At 36.0% G+C, this 17,489-nt stretch overlaps 2 protein-coding genes across 2 annotated transcripts in view; one reads left to right on the top strand and one right to left on the bottom strand.

Moving 5' to 3' along the window:
- Positions 1 to 17,489, bottom strand: part of LOC142348366 (sideroflexin-1-like) — a 134,568-nt gene that overhangs the window by 51,026 nt on the left and 66,053 nt on the right. The gene's annotated exons all lie outside the window — the stretch shown is intronic.
- LOC142348524 (uncharacterized) overlaps positions 1 to 17,489 on the top strand; it is a 111,151-nt gene that overhangs the window by 44,377 nt on the left and 49,285 nt on the right. The window lies entirely within an intron of this gene.

Consider the following 17,489-nt stretch of genomic DNA (forward strand, 5'->3'; position numbering starts at 1 on the left):
GTCTAGAAAGTTTTTATTGCCCAATTGGAACTTTAAATCGACTTGAAAGAGTACTTCAACTTTTGCACGGGATGTCACCGAGACTTTATATTTGGGCGGGTCATGCTTTTGAAAAAACATAGATGGGTTCAAATTGATTATATCGTCGAACGTTGATTGCGACATTGCGCTACAAAACGCGCCTGTGTCAATAAGAGCTCTTTGTTTACAGTTTGTTCCAAATACAAGGTTAATATAAAATGGGCGTGCTACAAACATGGCTGAGGCTTGGTCACTAAAGAAATCGTCATCTAGAGAGATTGTAGAAAAAGATGCATATCTGTTTGTGGTTGATTTGTGGAAGTTTTTTGTGCTGCAGTTCCGTAGTTGAGTTAGTTTTTTTGTTGACGTTGGAATGGAATGTTTTCTCCAACTCTTGGAGCTGGTCTTTGCCAACACTGTCCCTGAGTATGACATCTGCGTCCACAGTTACCACAAATGTCTCTTGCTGGTGTTGGACTTCGTGGATATCCTCTTCACGGACACGAATTTCTGTACGAATTTTGGAATTGAGTATTATATTGACGCATTCGTGAACTTTGTGTCGCATTAGTACGCCAGTTTGGTGCATATATGGGCTGTTGCTGCTGTGGCTGAAGATTTACTGTAGCAATGATAGTTGCACAAGCTTCATTTATTCTTGAACTTAATTTGGACATATTGTCTACGAATCTGTCTAGTTTTTTGAAGAAGGCGTCTTCCTTTTGGTTAGCCTCTGATTGCAAAGCATTGAACGAAGCAGGGTAGCTGGTTTCAAGTTATGTGTTAGAGACCCACATTTCTGTTTTGATTCTGTCGCATAACTGGTCTACAGTTTCAGCGGCTGGTGCTTTCAAAAGCTTACGTTTATATTTTAGCGGCATTCCTTGTACAAACTTCCCTTTTATTCGATCAGTCCTTTCCTGAGCTCTATTGGCTCCTGCGGCAGCATTGTCTGGGAATGCTAGATCCGCTAATCTTTGGATTGCAACTAAGAAATCCTCGGCTGTTTATTTGCTCGGGTCGTAAATCTTCTCGTTAAATCTTAAGACCTGGAAGGCTCCGTTTTCTGTGTTGTTATATCGGCGACCCAATCCCTCCATTAGTTGGTCGTAATCGTTTCTCACTGCTTCTGGAAGGCCGTTAAAAAATCGAAGAGCACTCTCAGCTAAATTCATTCTCACGAACTGCGGTCTTAGAGCATCGTCAATTCCTGCTAATGCTACTGCGGATTCAATGGAGGAGCGAATGTCGTCAAAAGATTCTCCCAGTTTTCCACTAAATTTGTCAACTTTAATATAAGGCTGTATATTCGCAGCCATTGTTTCTATTTTTTTTAAAAATCATGCAATTAGAGTGATGCAATGAGAAATGAAAAAGTCGACAAGTAATATCAAACGGTCAAGAATTTACTCACTTTTTACAAAAGTAAATTAAGAGCATCGATATTACTTATCTGTTGACGATTTCGTTTTTGTTGAGAAGTCGTTATTTCCACAAACTCTGCTCAGTGGAATGTCCCTAATCAACTTAGTGTGGTGAAATAGGTGATTCATCGGGGTGGTCATCGTGAGTGTACAGCTGATTGTTACTTTTTGCAATTAGGTTTGTTGGTTTTGTAGAAAAATAGATTCAAAGAATGCCTCAATTGTCTTGAGAGTTAATCATAGACATCCGAATGTAAAATTATCAAGTAGATTGTTTGTTCTTGTTCTTCTCTTTTTAGTTGAGACATAATTCGTGAAAATTGAACAAATGTACTATCAATTGTTAGCAATTCAGCTTCGCGAGTTTCTTCAATTAAAGTAGTAAGATTAAGTGTTTATTTGAAAACTGATTAAAGTGTAAGATAACAGTTTGGCTGTCGCACTGTTCGTGATTATTTTTTATATCTCTTTGCTCTGTGTTAACTGTTGAACTGTATCTATTGTAATCCATTTATTGTTAAGTGATAAAAAGTAGAGAACAAATTATTCCGAAATTGGTAATATGAATGAATATTGTGCTGCAAAAGTGACTGTTGTGTTTGACATCTGAATTTTTGCTTTAGTTTGTGCAAAATGAGGTGATGTACTGTCGGTAATGAAAACAGATAGAATATCGGAATTTTGTTTCCTAAAGAACAAACGCTATTTGTTAAAACAAGGTGAGAAATTGTAAAAAAGTATTTGGCCCTCTATATCGTTTATTTTAATGCGAAGATTTTGGCTATGAACGTCGGTAAAATTCATAATTCAGCCAAACTCCACTTCTGAGAACGTGGTGATTGACGAAAATTATTTATAACGTTAGGCATTCCCTTGTCACCATGTTGTATACTTGCTGAGCGGGGTATCTCTAACCAAGATTGATCCTTCAAATCTGAATGCTTTACTTGTGCTAATTTTAACTGCAGTAATAATGTTTTAGATAAAAGAAATAAATCTCTCGACGAAACGTTTTCTTATTGTTATGTCACCTTTATCATTAAAAGCGGAGTGGTCTGGCTACTAGAGTTTAACCTCAGCTATCAACAGGGGCTCGTTGCTAACTTGTGAAAGATTTAAACACGGTTTCAAAACTGGTTTTCTGGAGATAGAGTAAATTTGAAACGTGAAAACTAAACCAACTGTTTTTGAATGAAATTGATTTGCTTCCTTCTCTATTCAACGTTTTTCTTATTATCCGTTTTACAATGTTTGTTTTTTATCCCTTTTTGTTTACCTGTTGTTCTCTTTTCTTTTTTATCTGCCTTGCTTTCCATTCCTTTTTAGTCCAATCAAAATTGTTCAATGGAACTCCATTACACTGGCCGACTGAATGAAATTGTCACGTCATTCGTCTTGTAAGCAAACGCAGATTTTTTTTATATATATAAAAAAAGAAATTCACAATTTTACTGCTTCTTATTAAATTTTTGCAATAATCATAGAATGAGAATAGTTTAGAATGTTCTATGATGAATTTTTTTTTGCAACCACGGAACATTTTTTTTCTTCGTCACACTGAGAAGCTAACCACAACTTAACAGTCATGACCTTTTTTTTAAAGGTTAGTTTCAAGCTATCATGTAAAAGTTATGAGATCATGCATTCAGTTAAATCGTTTAGCCATGCCTATGCGCAAGTATACGTTTGGCACATCTGGGTACAGTTCATTATGATGAGTTTGCAAAATTCTAGATGGTACTTCTGGTACTGGTATTTGAAATTGTTGTTCAGGAATAACGACACTTTTCTTGTGAATTTTGTGGTCGGGGTGTGCCATCAAATAATTGTAATCCTCTTCGGAAACTGCAGAGACTGGTTTTGTCTTTATTGCTTGTCCCTCCAGGATTATACGGAAGGGGAATTTATTGTGAATTGGCAATTTTTTATGGGCCAAGTAAGTCCATAAAAAATGAAAAGCTTGCGATATAAGGAAGGAAAGTAATCCAACTGTGAGAAAGAGTTTGATTGTTGTAAAGCCCGATATATGTTCTGTTAGTGTAGCTCTGAGTTACTGCATCTGGAATGTTATCGGTTGTTTAAGGGCTCTAATTCGCATTAATTCAGATATTCTGTTCCGTATTTAACAAAAAAAGCAAAAAATAACAATACTAAGACTGCGACTGATTGCAATCCGAATTATTTTTCGACTGTGAAAAAACTATTAGACCAAAACTAGCCCTGCTATTGCGTTGAGCTAAAAACTAACTCTGTCAAATATTCTGTATGTGCATAAAATGAAAAGTCATTATCAAAAAATAAATAATGAATTTTGGACAATTCTCGAGTTAAATTATCAATAAACCGTCGAAATTTAATTCAAGAACACTCTGCAAGGAAGCGCAAGTATAACTAGCCCTCTATGGATTTTACTAAGGTTGTGTCAGTAGTTTTAAGGCAAGTTAATCCGACCAATTCAAAGAAAGTGCGCTAAAAAAGCTTAATTCGAGCCTTTTTTTATGAAAAAAGTGAATATTGAACAACTTTAGCCACAAAAATAGATAAAAACAGTTCAACACCACTCTTCTATCTTCAGAGTTAAAACCAACAACATTATCGTTAACAATTTTGACATATTTTAAGCAAAAAAATTGCGTAAAATTACGGAAAATGCGATAAAATACAACGAAAATCAGTCAAATGTTCACTGAACTTTAAACGTCGATAACTCCGTAAAAAAAACGAATTTGAAAAAAATTAATTCTATATTCTACGCTGGACGAGCTTTATAATACCACTGACAACTTTTTTCGATGGATATATCGATCGGCCAAATTTGACTGAACAAAAAAAAATCATTTGAGTATATTGTTACTCCCCCCACTAAAGGGAGTCGGAGCAAAAATTTTTCTGAGTTGTCAATAGTTAGCCCTGATGTACATCGACGACTGTTGGTACTACAGCGCTCCATGGCTATAACTAAAAAATAAAATTCCTTTGAGTACAAGAATCGGAATTCTCCTTTTCAAGCTTTTTGTGGTAGTCTTTTGAATTCGTGCAACAGCTATTGGAAAAACTTTCAGCGTTTGAAGAGACAACATAATTGAAGAATAAAGCTATGCCATCATCAGAAAAACATGAAAGGCATAAAATCTGAGAAGCAAAACTACCATTTCAACCAGGACGAGAACGTTACTGTTAAAATTTTGCTTTACGCCTCAATATCAAATTTATGCAATGATCAAATTAGTTTGTTTTATTTTTCACCCAAGTATATATAACCGGTCTGGTTAAAAAAAGAATTTATTTGTTTCAATAGAATTTGATTAAAAATTTAGGTGAAGAATAGTTGATAACTTTTTAAAACACGTCATTAATCATTTTTATATCAAAAATTCAATTATTTAAAAGTTATCAAATAATTAATGATTTTCTGGTTATTACAAATTGGGTCAGCTCACATTATGACACTTATCCATACAAGACTGATACGAGTAGTGAAGATTCAATCTAGAAGGTACATCACACAACCCCTCTGTACAATTGCCCAATCCGGGTTTATACTGCCACACTCCGAAAGACAAACACAGGTAATACCACGTAGCTGTGTACTCACACGTGTTGTTCACAAGTACACCCGGGCCCCTAAGAATTCCTATTTCTGCATTTGCAGCCCAATAGAAGCAAATTGACAAACTGACAGCGAGAATGATTGATTTCGGCATTCGGATTGGTATTTCGGCTTTCTGTGATTGAGTTTAGTGTTGCGATATCTAAAGCCGATTAATACAGAACTCTGATTCGAAAGATTAAATTTTTCATATTAAACGCTAACATTGAAAAAGGAATATGAAAGCCAACGTTTCGCTCGCTTCCCTTTATAATAATAATCATAAATTGCTCTCGAGTAGGATGTACAATTGTTTGCAATACATTTGGTATAAATCATGTACCATGACATTAAATCTACTCTACAGGTCATGAAAAGTTCCAAGAGGTTCTAGTCAAGTGACGGCCAGTACCATTAGTATGATCAGTGGTGTGAATGCGTGGCGTATAATAGCAAGGGGGGAAACCTCAAAACGTAATTTTGAATTTTATGAGATCTATCGAGTTTTGTTAATAAAACAAAGCAAAAAGTTCCATGTTGTCCACGAAAAAATTGTCCCTGAAACTAGATAAGAATCGCTTCAGTTTTCTTGCACTCATCTGTTGCATTTCTAAACCAAAATTAGGATAGAATTTCAAAATGAAGTTAAGAAGCAATTTTCGTATTCTTACTCCTAATCTTTTAGGACTTAGGCCGCTGCTTTTATTGCAGTTTTAAGTTGCTTTGACTGGACTCTTTTTGCTTGCAGTGTATCAACTTCTTTCTTCGTAATTACATTTTTGAGACAATCAATTTGGCATTCTGCTCTCAAAGTTTCAGCTAATCTCCATAAGACTTTTATAGGGGCCGAGTTTAAACTAGCTTTCTTTTGGAGTTTATGGAGATCGTTTCAGCGTTTTCTAGGTCTCCACCTTCGGCAAACTTAATCAAAATGGGCCAAAAAAGCATTTTTTGTGCAATTTTTGATGAAAAAAGTCTGAATTTTGAAAACCTTTCTAAATTTTTTCGCCAAACAAACTCCATTCAAACAATTCGGCATCGCTCTTTTGTCTCTATCTGTAACAAAAACACTATATCGTTAAGATTTTAACTTATTTTAAATTATATTAGCAAAATTGTGCCAAATTTTAGCAAAATTTACAGAAAATGTGAATAAAAACTGTCGAATATTCACAAAACTTTAAACCTCGATAACTCCCCTTAAGAAGCGAATTTCGAAAAAATCTTAATTCCAAATTCTAGGATGTACGTGTTTTTCAAAGATACCACTCACAACTCTCTACGATCTTTTGACAAGCATTTTTGGTACTGGATGTATGTATTTACATTCACATTTAGGGAAAACTATCAATTGCAGCAATTCCGGATATAGTCTGCCCCTCCAGCTCACGGCATATATCTTGTACTCTCCCGGGCGCACGTGCTAAATTTTTCAAATGTTTTTAATCGTTCTTACCTAATGTCCACAAAAATGAAGTTCAAAATTTTTGACAAATGGCTATAAAAATTGGCTGTGCCTAATCAAGCTTTCACCCATTCTGCCATCGCCAATTAAAATGCTCCAAAAGTAGCACTTAAAATCAACACAAAAAACTGCTTAAGAGTTCATGCCATTTTTGATCAAATTCATGAAAAAAAAATTACATGCACAAAAAACTTTTTCTTGAAACGGTCTCTTTTGTTTTTAAATACCAAAATGTTTGTTTAAAAATTTTCTGAACGGCGGTCTATAACCTTTGAATCTCCATAACTTTTGAAAGTAGCATTTATTAAAAACTGTCAGAACTATTACAACAATTCCTGTCGCTATCATGTGTACCACGGGAGTAACTTGGTCTAGGAATTTCTTTATTATGAAGCAAAATTCAGAAGAAATATTTTGTTAACAATTTACCAAATATAAATCCATAGCGATTGTCAATTAATTTTACTGTAAAAACCAGCTTTCCAAAAAATAGAATTAATTAAGAGCAATCAGGTGCAGAGAAAATTAACTTATTTAAAAACAGAAATAGCAAAGAAATAAAAAACATGATCTTAATGCGTAGCTTAGGAGCTAAAAACGGAAAACCAAAACGGTTGAAATAAAAAAAAATAGAATGTTCATGTTTCATTGTTTTCCATTGTTTCTGAATTAAAGTTTGCAAGACTGATAAAAGATTGACCAGCCAGTTTGACTAAAAATCCACTTTCAACCTTTCTAACAAAATGATTCCAATTATAAAGAAATAATCAAAAAAAAGTTGAAAGGCAAGTTTTGGCAAGTAGTTTTTTTCAATTTTTATTTTTCTTATTCATGTGTCTTTTATTCGAAAAATTTTGAAATCTACACTATTTAATTTTATTTCCAAATAAAGAAAAATCTTCATTTGCTACGCTTAGGTGAAAAATTGGTTGAAACAATTGGTTGGTAGTTTTCTCACTGAAATAAATATGTTCTTGTCTATCAATTAACTGTCAAATTCGATAATTTGAATATTGTATCGATTTTCGATTAATTGGAAAAAGTGCGTTTTAAAACTCAAAAAACATCAGTTCAGAAAAAGGGAGCCGAGCAAAAGGCGATAACCATCTTCCCTCATTTTTTTAAATGACTGTTTCTGGTCAGAATGACTGCTTCAGAAAGTTCACACGTGTAACCAATTCAGCCTATTATGAGTCAAATGAAAACTTAAATTAATTAGATACGGTTTTGAATAGAATAGTGCGGTAATTCGGACCAAAATTTCTTCCATTTCACTAAGTACAACTTTGGTCGAATAATTTGTCTGAAGTGAGACACGTAAAAGACCTACAGAACTTCTGTTAAATCTGATAGCTTAATGGCGTGAGAAGATTTATTTGCACTGAAACTGCTATGCATTTGTAGATCAATGGACCACTTAACTTTGAAAATCAATGAAGCATCAACGAAAAAGAAATTGAAGACAAAACAGTTTTTATCCTTTCTTTCAAGTAATCAGAATACTTTTTCGCCTTTTCTGTCCACTCAAATTGCCAGTCAACAATTGTTCTTGTCTGAAGTATTCCATATTCGGCTACTTCTGTGAAATTTTAATTGAGTCAGTTTTTGAAATGGTTTTGGGTTCAGCGTAAATGACCAAAGAAAAAAAAACAAAATTCATTAAAAATGTTTAGAAAACTTTGTCCTTTCTCTTTCTTAACTGAAAATGATAAAATAAAGCTATTTCCATTGAATCAAATAGGCTCTCTAATACAGAAGCAGAATTTGCAAAGAAAATTGGTTTATTGAAGAAGCCAGAGAAATAAAAAACAGATGCTCGAAGCATTTTAATTCTGTTTGGTTCTTTTTTCACTCCTACAAAAAAGCAAAAAAGTAAAGCTCTAAAAAAGTATTTCAATGAAGCGAAAGATCCCGTTCAGGTTTTTTCTTCCGAATAGTTGTTTTTATCAAGTTATGAAAATTTCACTTTGTGTCACTATAAAGAAAAATTATATCTAATGTAGCATTTATTATTATATAATAACAATTTTATCAAAATAAAACAAATATAACTTAATTCCGCCACTTTCATTTGCTTTAAGGCCAAAAATTGAAGTTAAACGCGAACTTTTGGCACCATAAAATATAAGTAGAATCGACAAATTACTTGTTAACTAAGATAAAAGTAGTCAAAAAACAAATAAAAGTTTTACATAGTATTTTCTGTTCTCTTATTTTTATGTCAGCTGTAACATTGCTGTTAAAAGGACAAATGCTAACTCACAGTTCTTGCAAAAAGCAACATACTATCTTCGTACTTAATCTCCATTTTTGTAACAGTGAATGATGCTACCTTTACACTTATAAGTATGCATCTGCAGAAAACATCTAGATGTTCTTCTAAGATCAGATCTTTTCCAGATCATTAAGTTAGTAAAACATTTAACCTTTCTCAGGATACATTAAAGATCTTAACTCATGCAGTTAGTCATTTTTACCTTGATTTTGTAGGCCGAATCAAATGTTGGCAAAATTTGATTCGGTCTGCGAGAGTTACTGAGCAATTTTGCTAAAATGCAGAGCGCATTCAAATTGGTTGCTTCTGATAGCACTAATTGGGGCGAGAGCAAAATAGAGAGAAAATTCAGATAAACTTTATTATCATTTTTTAGGTATACTGAACGTCAAATTCAACTCGATTCAATCACAAAAAAAGCCAAAAAATAATTTGGCGAGTGATCAGCATAATTTTCGTTATTTAGCTTTTAATTTTGCTTACAGCTTTTAAAACTTAGCTTTTAATTTTGCTTACAGCTTTTAAAACTTAGCTTTTAATTTTGCTTACTAGCTTTTCAATTTGCTCTTCTCTTAATTCTGGTACACCTATGTTACGCTAGAGGCGGTTTTAATTAATCTGCCTGGGTTCAAGCATTTCAGTGCCTTTGCTTAGGCTGAATGAACAAAGAGCTCGCTGAAGTTGTTTACTCTAACGTTAGATATTAGCAGTATAATACGTAAACTCATTAGAAAATCAAAAAAACAATGGGTATTAAATACCAAATAAAAAAATTGGAAGATCGGAATGAATACAATTATTTGGCCAGTGACACCTTTGATCAATAATCGAAGAAGCGTAAGAGTTATCTTTAAAGTCTGCCTAAAAAACGAAGGAGAATAAGATGAACTGTTTAGAAAAGTATCAAACGTTCTTTTCTTTTGAAAAATCTGGGCTAAAATAAGCTAAACTTAAGAACAACGAAATCTAGATCTGCAAGGATTTAATTTAACTAGCACTTTACAGAAAAATCTTATGAGTATTTTTGATACCAGAACTGCAGCTTACATAATCACTTGAATAAAGCATGCAAAAATATTTTATTTTTCAATCTAGTCATGTATCAAATTTCTTGATAACTAAATTCGCTCTAATGCTTGCACTCTATAGTTAATTGCAAATTTATAATGAGCAGTTTTAGGTTGTGGAAACGTTGTAGTAGTAAAGATGTTTTCTCGCCGAATAATGAAAACAAAACACGTAAATTTTTTAGAAGTGGAAAACTTTTCACAAAGTCCAGCAATAACTTAGTTCATTTGTAAACAAAACACTAACCTTAATCTTCATACGTTATCTTCAATTTATCAAGTAAAAGAATGAAGATAAAAAAGTTTTCTAAAAGTTTTTGCTTGGTTTGATTAAGTCCTTTACAATCTTCCAGAACTAAAAAATCTATTAAAACCTTTTAGTCTGAAAAAACAATGCAAAATGAAAACTAATGAAACTAAAACCAAATGAACAGTTATGAAACGAGTTTATAACCTATAAATGCTGAGTTTATCGCAATAAAAACAATTTTACTACAGGTTTCTCCGGAATATTTGCCTCACTTTGAGCTTCACATTGGTAATAAAAGAATTACTCTCGTAACAAAGAAAATTTCTTGACCAACTTGAGACGTATGTTGACTCATTCTGTGCTACGCACAGTCTTGCACGAGCCGTTGTGTTCATTGTTAATTGCTCTCAAACAAAGTTGGCGGCAATTATATTAGTCCTGTGTTCTTTTTTTGCAATTTTTTGCTTGGGAATGAAGGTCTCTTGGAGCCTTTCCAGTCAGTAAAAATGCAATTTACTAAAATTGCTTTGAGGAAACAATTTCATGGTGTTAAGGGCGGTTCTTAACTCTAAAAGTAAAATTTGACCCCCCCTCCCAGTCACCCCACCCCTACTCGACCCCCACCCCCCCCCCCCCCCCACCCCAACGCCCGCCGTTTTCTGTCCTCCACAAGGTGGTTTGGAGCCCCTCTCGTCCAGCCTTCCCTATCCCAACCTACCTACCCCCCCCCCCCCACCGCTTGATCCCCACTCCGCCCCCATGCTAGCATCTCTCCCAAGATGGGTACCACTGAAGCCAACCGCTCGCCGGTCGTTTGAGAGCAATTAATCTGACGTTAGTCGATTATATTTTATATTTAAATTCTTTTATTACTGCGCTGCTATTGGTTGTTGGGGGAGCCCACAAGCCAATGTCATGCTGATCATATTGATCCTCACATTTTACAAAATGTTGTTGACAGCAATTGTCGTGGTCTCGAGCACGAGTAACAACAATTTTATTATTTTAATAATTGAATTCAAAATGGCCTAAATGTACAAAATTTCACAGGTATTTATAATCCGTATCAGTATGAAAACTTACAGATCCGTCTAGATATAGATAAACTGATATGCGTTAATTTACACCTTATTTGTGAACAAGTTTTTCCCCTTGCCGTATATGGCAAGTACTAGTGCAGTTTTTTGCACTTAACACATTGTTCTCCCTGCCTGAGAACATGTCATTGCTATCTACTGGGATGGTCGGAGAGTTGGTTACTGATCGAGTTTGGTGGTGGGAAGGTCGAATCTATCTCACAAATTTATGGTTTATGTACATTGATAAACTTGTGGTATGAACAAATTTGAATCGACGATTCGGTTCAAATTAGAAGCCATTATTCAATTTCACTTCACCAAACATCAGGTAAGAAAGTTTTCTTTATATCGAAGTTTTAACTTAAGTTGCTAAGTTCGCTGCTTCTCGATATATCACATCCTCCCTCCTTTTTTAGGCAAGTTTGTATGAAGAGCTTCTCCAAATCTTTCTGGCTGTTTTTTATTTCTGCTTGAAGTTCTCGTGGCCACTGAAGGTTGTTCCCCTTCAACTGCTGAGGTTTCTTCAGTAGAGTTGGGTGATGCCACGTCTATGTCGTCCCTACTGCTCTCAGACTGTGAGTCAGTAGATTCAGTCTTGATGTCGTCAGGTTCCAACCGTGCAATTTGGTTGTCACTAACAAGAACTGTCTTCTTTGAATTCTCCGGCTGGATGAACGAAGTGTTCATTCCTTTACGGATAATGAAAGTAGCTGGAACCGTTGGTGAACTGTTCGTCGGTTTGAAGAGGACTCGTTCACACAGATCAAAATCAGTGACTGTTGGAAGTCTTATTTTACGTCCCAGTAGCAGTTCTACAGGAGTTTTGCCCCGCGTCTTGGAAGTGTTCCGATGTGTCATTAAAGCCCGCTGTAGGAAAGCGCCAAATGACACATTCAGATTTGGACTCCAGGCTTGAATAGCCCGTTTCACTGTTTGGACCGCTCGTTCAGCAATCCCATTTGCTCTTGGATGGTAGATGGGAGATTCCATCTTTTTAATCTCAAGTGATTCACACCATTGCTTTAGGTCACTGCTCACAAACTCAGGACCAATGTCTGATACTAATGTTCTTGGTATCCCAAATCTTGCAAAGATTTGACTCAAGTACACCTTCACTGTTTGTGAGGTTCTATTTCTCGCAGGGAAAGCTTCTATCCAACCTGATCCCGCGTCTACTATCACTAAGATATTACCTTGATCCTTAACGTAGCCCCAGTCCATGTGGAGTCTTTCCCAAACTTCAGCTTCCGGCCAAGTAGATACTGTTTTCCACGGGCTAGGCCTGTTTTCTTGGCATTCCTTACATTTACTAACATATCGAAGAACATCTTGACTGATGCCGGGCCAACAAGCCATCATTCGAACTGCTGTTTCAGTTGCATTTTTGCCTGGGTGAGTCTCGTGAGCTTTGGCCATCACCATGGGTCTTAGTTTGGGTGGAATGAAAGGCACAACTCCTCGAAAGATGATTCCATTGTGAATGGTCAAGGCGTCTTTCTGTTGTTCAAATCCTTTCTCTGCTTCTGAGCACTGTTTGCAGATGCCGCTTTTTATTCGTTTGATGAGATCTTGAAAGAGTCGATTCGATCCCAGCTCAGTTTTGATGTCTGACTGGGTCACCAGGTCGGATTGGACGAAGTAGATATTGTCAAGAGCAAAGCAGACTCGATCATTGTCATCGTCATCATCAAAGTCTAGTCTGCTCAGAGCATCAGCGTGGGGGATCTGTTCTCCGGGTGTATATTTCAATTCGAAGTCAAATCCCATCAGCGCTATCGCCCATCTTGTAATTCTTGCTGATTCTGTTTTCGGAATTTCTTCGTCTGGGGCGAAGAGATATTTGAGAGGTTTGTGGTCAGTCTGTAGAGTGAACCTTCTTCCGAGTAGGAATTGTTTCAATCTTGTGACCACAAAGACGATTGCAAGTGCCTCTCGCTCAATATTGGAGTAATTTTGTTCGGCTTGTGACAACTTCCTCGATACGTAGATCACAGGATGTCCTTCTTGTGAGAGTACCCCGCCTATAGCTTTCTCTGAGGCGTCTGTTGTCACGGTTGCATCCTTCGTCAAGCTGTAGGGCTGTACAAGAGGGTTAGCACATAACTCGTTTTTGATGTTTTCAAAAGCATTTTGCCTTTCCTTGTCCCATCTGAATTCTTCTTTTCGAATTTCATTTAGGGGTAGCATTTTGGTTGCAAAATCCGGTATTATTCCACCATAAAAATTTGCTAAGCCGACAAAGGACTCGAGTTGTTTCATATTTGATGGCGGCTTTGCATTTTTGATTTTCTCAACATGTTTAGGATCGGGTGCTATTCCTTCTTTGGAAACAGAATAACCAAGAAAACTTACGCTTGAAACTGGTTTTGAGTTGGATTTCTTCTCATTGATGGTGAATTTTTTTTCACGTAGCCGACTCTTGACTGCAAGCATTCGTTTCTCGTATTGATCTTTTGTTGTTCCATATACCAGAACGTCGTCTTGGAATATGACCACACCGTTGATTCCTTTGAGAGTTGACTCAATGCAATTGGTGTGAACTTTGAGGTCCACGCATAGTCTCAGAGCTCCATTTTTCTTCCGCTGCCACACTACTGGTGATGCATTTGTGACCCCACCAGCTTGTACTAGCTCCAGGATGCCCTGTCGTACCATTGTCTCAAGCTTCTCTTTGACCCTGTCTTGGAGAGTTAGAGGTATCTTTCTGGCTTTGCAGAACATTGGCTGTGATCCCGGTATGAGGTTCACATGCGCTTTGTATCCTTTGACTGCAGGTAGTCTTTCATCACTCACTGCATTGATGCCTTCTTGGGGTAGTATGTCTCTCCCAAGTAGCCCAAATTTTTTGTCGGATTGCACAACTGCTAGTTGTTGTTGACTATACTTGCTTCCGTTCCACTCAACATCACATGTTAGTGATCCCAGAAGCGTCAGTTGATGACCATCATAGGCCTCAAGATGTCTGACTTTCCCATTTAACTGAGGTTTACCAAGCTCAGTCCAGATTAAGGATGATATCACGGTGCTATCAGCACCGGTATCAACTTGCATTTTTATTTTATGGTCTTTTACTGTAATGTACTCCCATGTCACCGACATGTTAAACACGTTTTCCCGTGTATAGTACATTCCTATCTCCTTTTCGGATGATGATTGACCAGGCAACTTACCCTCTTCCTCGCAGAAGTTGTTGTGCTGGTCAGACTTACCTGACTTAGGCTGGGTTTTACTTCTGCACATTTTTGAAAAGTGCCCCACCTTTTCACAGGTGTTACATTTCTTGTTCAAAGCCGGACACGGCTTGCTGCTGTGTGGCTTACCTCCACATCTATTGCACAAGTTACCATTGCCTTTATTACCAGTGAACTTTTCACTAGGTTTTCTGAAGGTCTTTTTGAAGTTGTATCCCACTTCTTCTTTTATTACAAATGGTCTATTACCTGTTGAGGAACTCGCAAAAGCCATTGCTTGACTTCTGAACTGTAAGCTTTCTGTCATTTCAGACAGAGACATCGTTGGCTTAATTTTAATGCCGTCTAATAGTCTTAATTTGGCCTCAGGGTCTCTGAAACCTGAGATAAATTATATTTTCACCAACTCTTCTTCAGGGTTGGTTACTGTTTTAAATTTTTCGAAGTCGCAATAACGTGCTTCTTCTCTGAGGCGCGCTAGAAAATCGTCGTCAGATTCTCCAACGCCCTGGACAACGGACAGAAATTTAGCCTTTTCTGCCGTTACTACTCTCTCCTTAGGTGAAATATAGTTTTGAATAGCTAGTCTGATCTCTTTAAAAGGAGTGTCTAACAGTTTTCTAGGGCTCATAAGGCTCCTAAGTTTAAGAAGTGCGTCCTGGCCGCATATACTAAGAAAGAGATTTGTTACCTGTAGGTCCACTACCGTACCGTCGTTGTTGATTTTATCTTCTTTCTTCTCTGCGCGACATTTCGCCACAAAAGACATGATCCACGCAGTACAGGATTCATCATTCTGCAGATCCAAGGTTTGTCGGTCGTTTGGTGGTCTGGACACCATTGTCGTGGTCTCGGGCACGAGCAACAAGAATTTTATTATTTTAATAATTGAATTCAAAATGGCCTAAATGTACAAATATTCACAGGTATTTATAATCCGTATCAGTATGAAAATTTACAGATCCGTCTAGATATAGATAAACTGATATGCGTTAATTTACACCTTATTTGTGAACAAGTTTTTCCCCTTGCCGTATATGGCAAGTACTAGTGCAGTTTTTTGCACTTAACACATTGTTCTCCCTGCCTGAGAACATGTCATTGCTATCTACTGGGATGGTCGGAGAGTTGGTTACTGATCGAGTTTGGTGGTGGGAAGGTCGAATCTATCTCACAAATTTATGGTTTATGTACATTGATAAACTTGTGGTATGAACAAATTTGAATCGACGATTCGGTTCAAATTAGAAGCCATTATTCAATTTCACTTCACCAAACATCAGGTAAGAAAGTTTTCTTTATATCGAAGTTTTAACTTAAGTTGCTAAGTTCGCTGCTTCTCGATATATCACAGCAATATATGACCAGTATATGAACAAAAATTGGTTGGTCTTCAAACCATTGAGTTTCCAAACTTAGATATAAAAAGCACCAAAATAGAGAGTTGAACAGATAAAACCGGTTTTTTCATATTTACAGTGCGCAGTTAATCTTAAAAAATTTGCGTCGTTTAGAGCAATTTTAATTCCTAAATTGTTCAAATCAGTGCAATTAATGATTTCAGATAAGAAAGAATGCGAAAATGCACGGAAAGTCGATCTTAAACTTAGGTAAAAGAGTTTATTCAAACCTGATTTTTGATGAGAAAATTTAACCTGAACTGGATTTTAGTTTGCAAATTTATTCAGACAGATTAGCAGATAAAATTTGTGTGATTACAAAACTATGTCTGACACAGCATGCTCTAATGTTCTTTGCTTAACGATGGCACCAATTGTCAATTCGAATGAAAGTTACAACATTTAAGGTCTCAGCAACTGGTGGAGGAGATTTCCAGACTAGACTAGGCGATATATTTAATCTCAGGGCGCAAACTGATCAGGATTCTTAGTCTATCTATGAAAATAGCATTTCCCGACTAAACGTAATTGTTCAGCGAGCAAACAGTAAATTTGAAAGTTTCTGTTTTAATTATGAAGAAAGATTGCTCAATTTGTGTTGACCACAGCTTAATTCAAGCGTTTGAATTTGCAACTTATTTCGAGCGCCTATGCGCTGACCACTGCTTTGCTTCTTACCCTTCGCCCCTTTCCAAATAAATTTCATATAAAAAGAAACGATTCTGTATTTCCGGTGAATGCTACAAAAATAAGAAACCGCTGGTCAAATCCCGAATTGAGAAGCAGAAGCTGAGAGAATTAAGCCTATGATGTAGTTCATGTATGCCATGGTTTCCAAGTTACTTCCATCATATTTGTTGTGTTCCCAACCGGATAGTAAACAACGCAACAAACACGAACAATTAAATATATGATGATGGTTTCACCATTAAAAAGTGTGACCTCATTTCCCTCTAATGGTCAGTTCTGAAGGCAGATGAAACTTCTCTCATAAAAGAAAAAACGACCACAAATTAACTTGCATCCGAAACAGTTCTTGTAGTGAACTATTAAATTTGCTAATTGCAATCATAACTTTCAAAAATTCTTTAGCTACCTATGTTTCGCTTCAGCGCAGTAAAAGAAGAGCAAACAAAAATTATCAATAAAAATAGAATATTAAAATTACAAAAACTATATACTGCACTGAAATAAAAACTTTAATATAGATTTTTTTATCTGTACAGTTTGTCAATTAAAATTATTTTAAATTCAACATTTTAAACATTTCAAAATGAATGCAATCAGCATTTTTATAAAATAAAACATAAAAATACACGGCCAAGAAGGTAGTCAGATCATATTGATAATCACGCAATTTGTGCAAAAAAGTCATAAATCGTATGAGGTAACCAGACGAAAAGAACAAATCGCATAGTTCGAATGAAATCTATAAAAGTATCGACAAATTCCTGCCACGATTCGGGATGCAAAGGATCATAACTTATGGCTCCAATACGTATTTGATTTACTTCAATTTCTGTTTTGTCGTTTAGGATGCTCGTCTCCCTTTCTAATTGCTGCAATATTATTGGTAAAGTTATCCTCGTATACCTCGAGTAATTATCGACAACAATATAAATTCTCTTCATATCGAAAATTTCCTTATGCTCTTTGAAAAAATTAATTATAAAACGGAACTCCAAATCAGACGGTCTATAACCTGATATATCAATTTTAAGGCTTGTT

This window comes from Convolutriloba macropyga, chromosome 10 (assembly GCF_964194025.1).
Source record: "Convolutriloba macropyga chromosome 10, txConMacr16.3, whole genome shotgun sequence".
Lineage (NCBI taxonomy): Eukaryota > Metazoa > Xenacoelomorpha > Acoela > Convolutidae > Convolutriloba > Convolutriloba macropyga.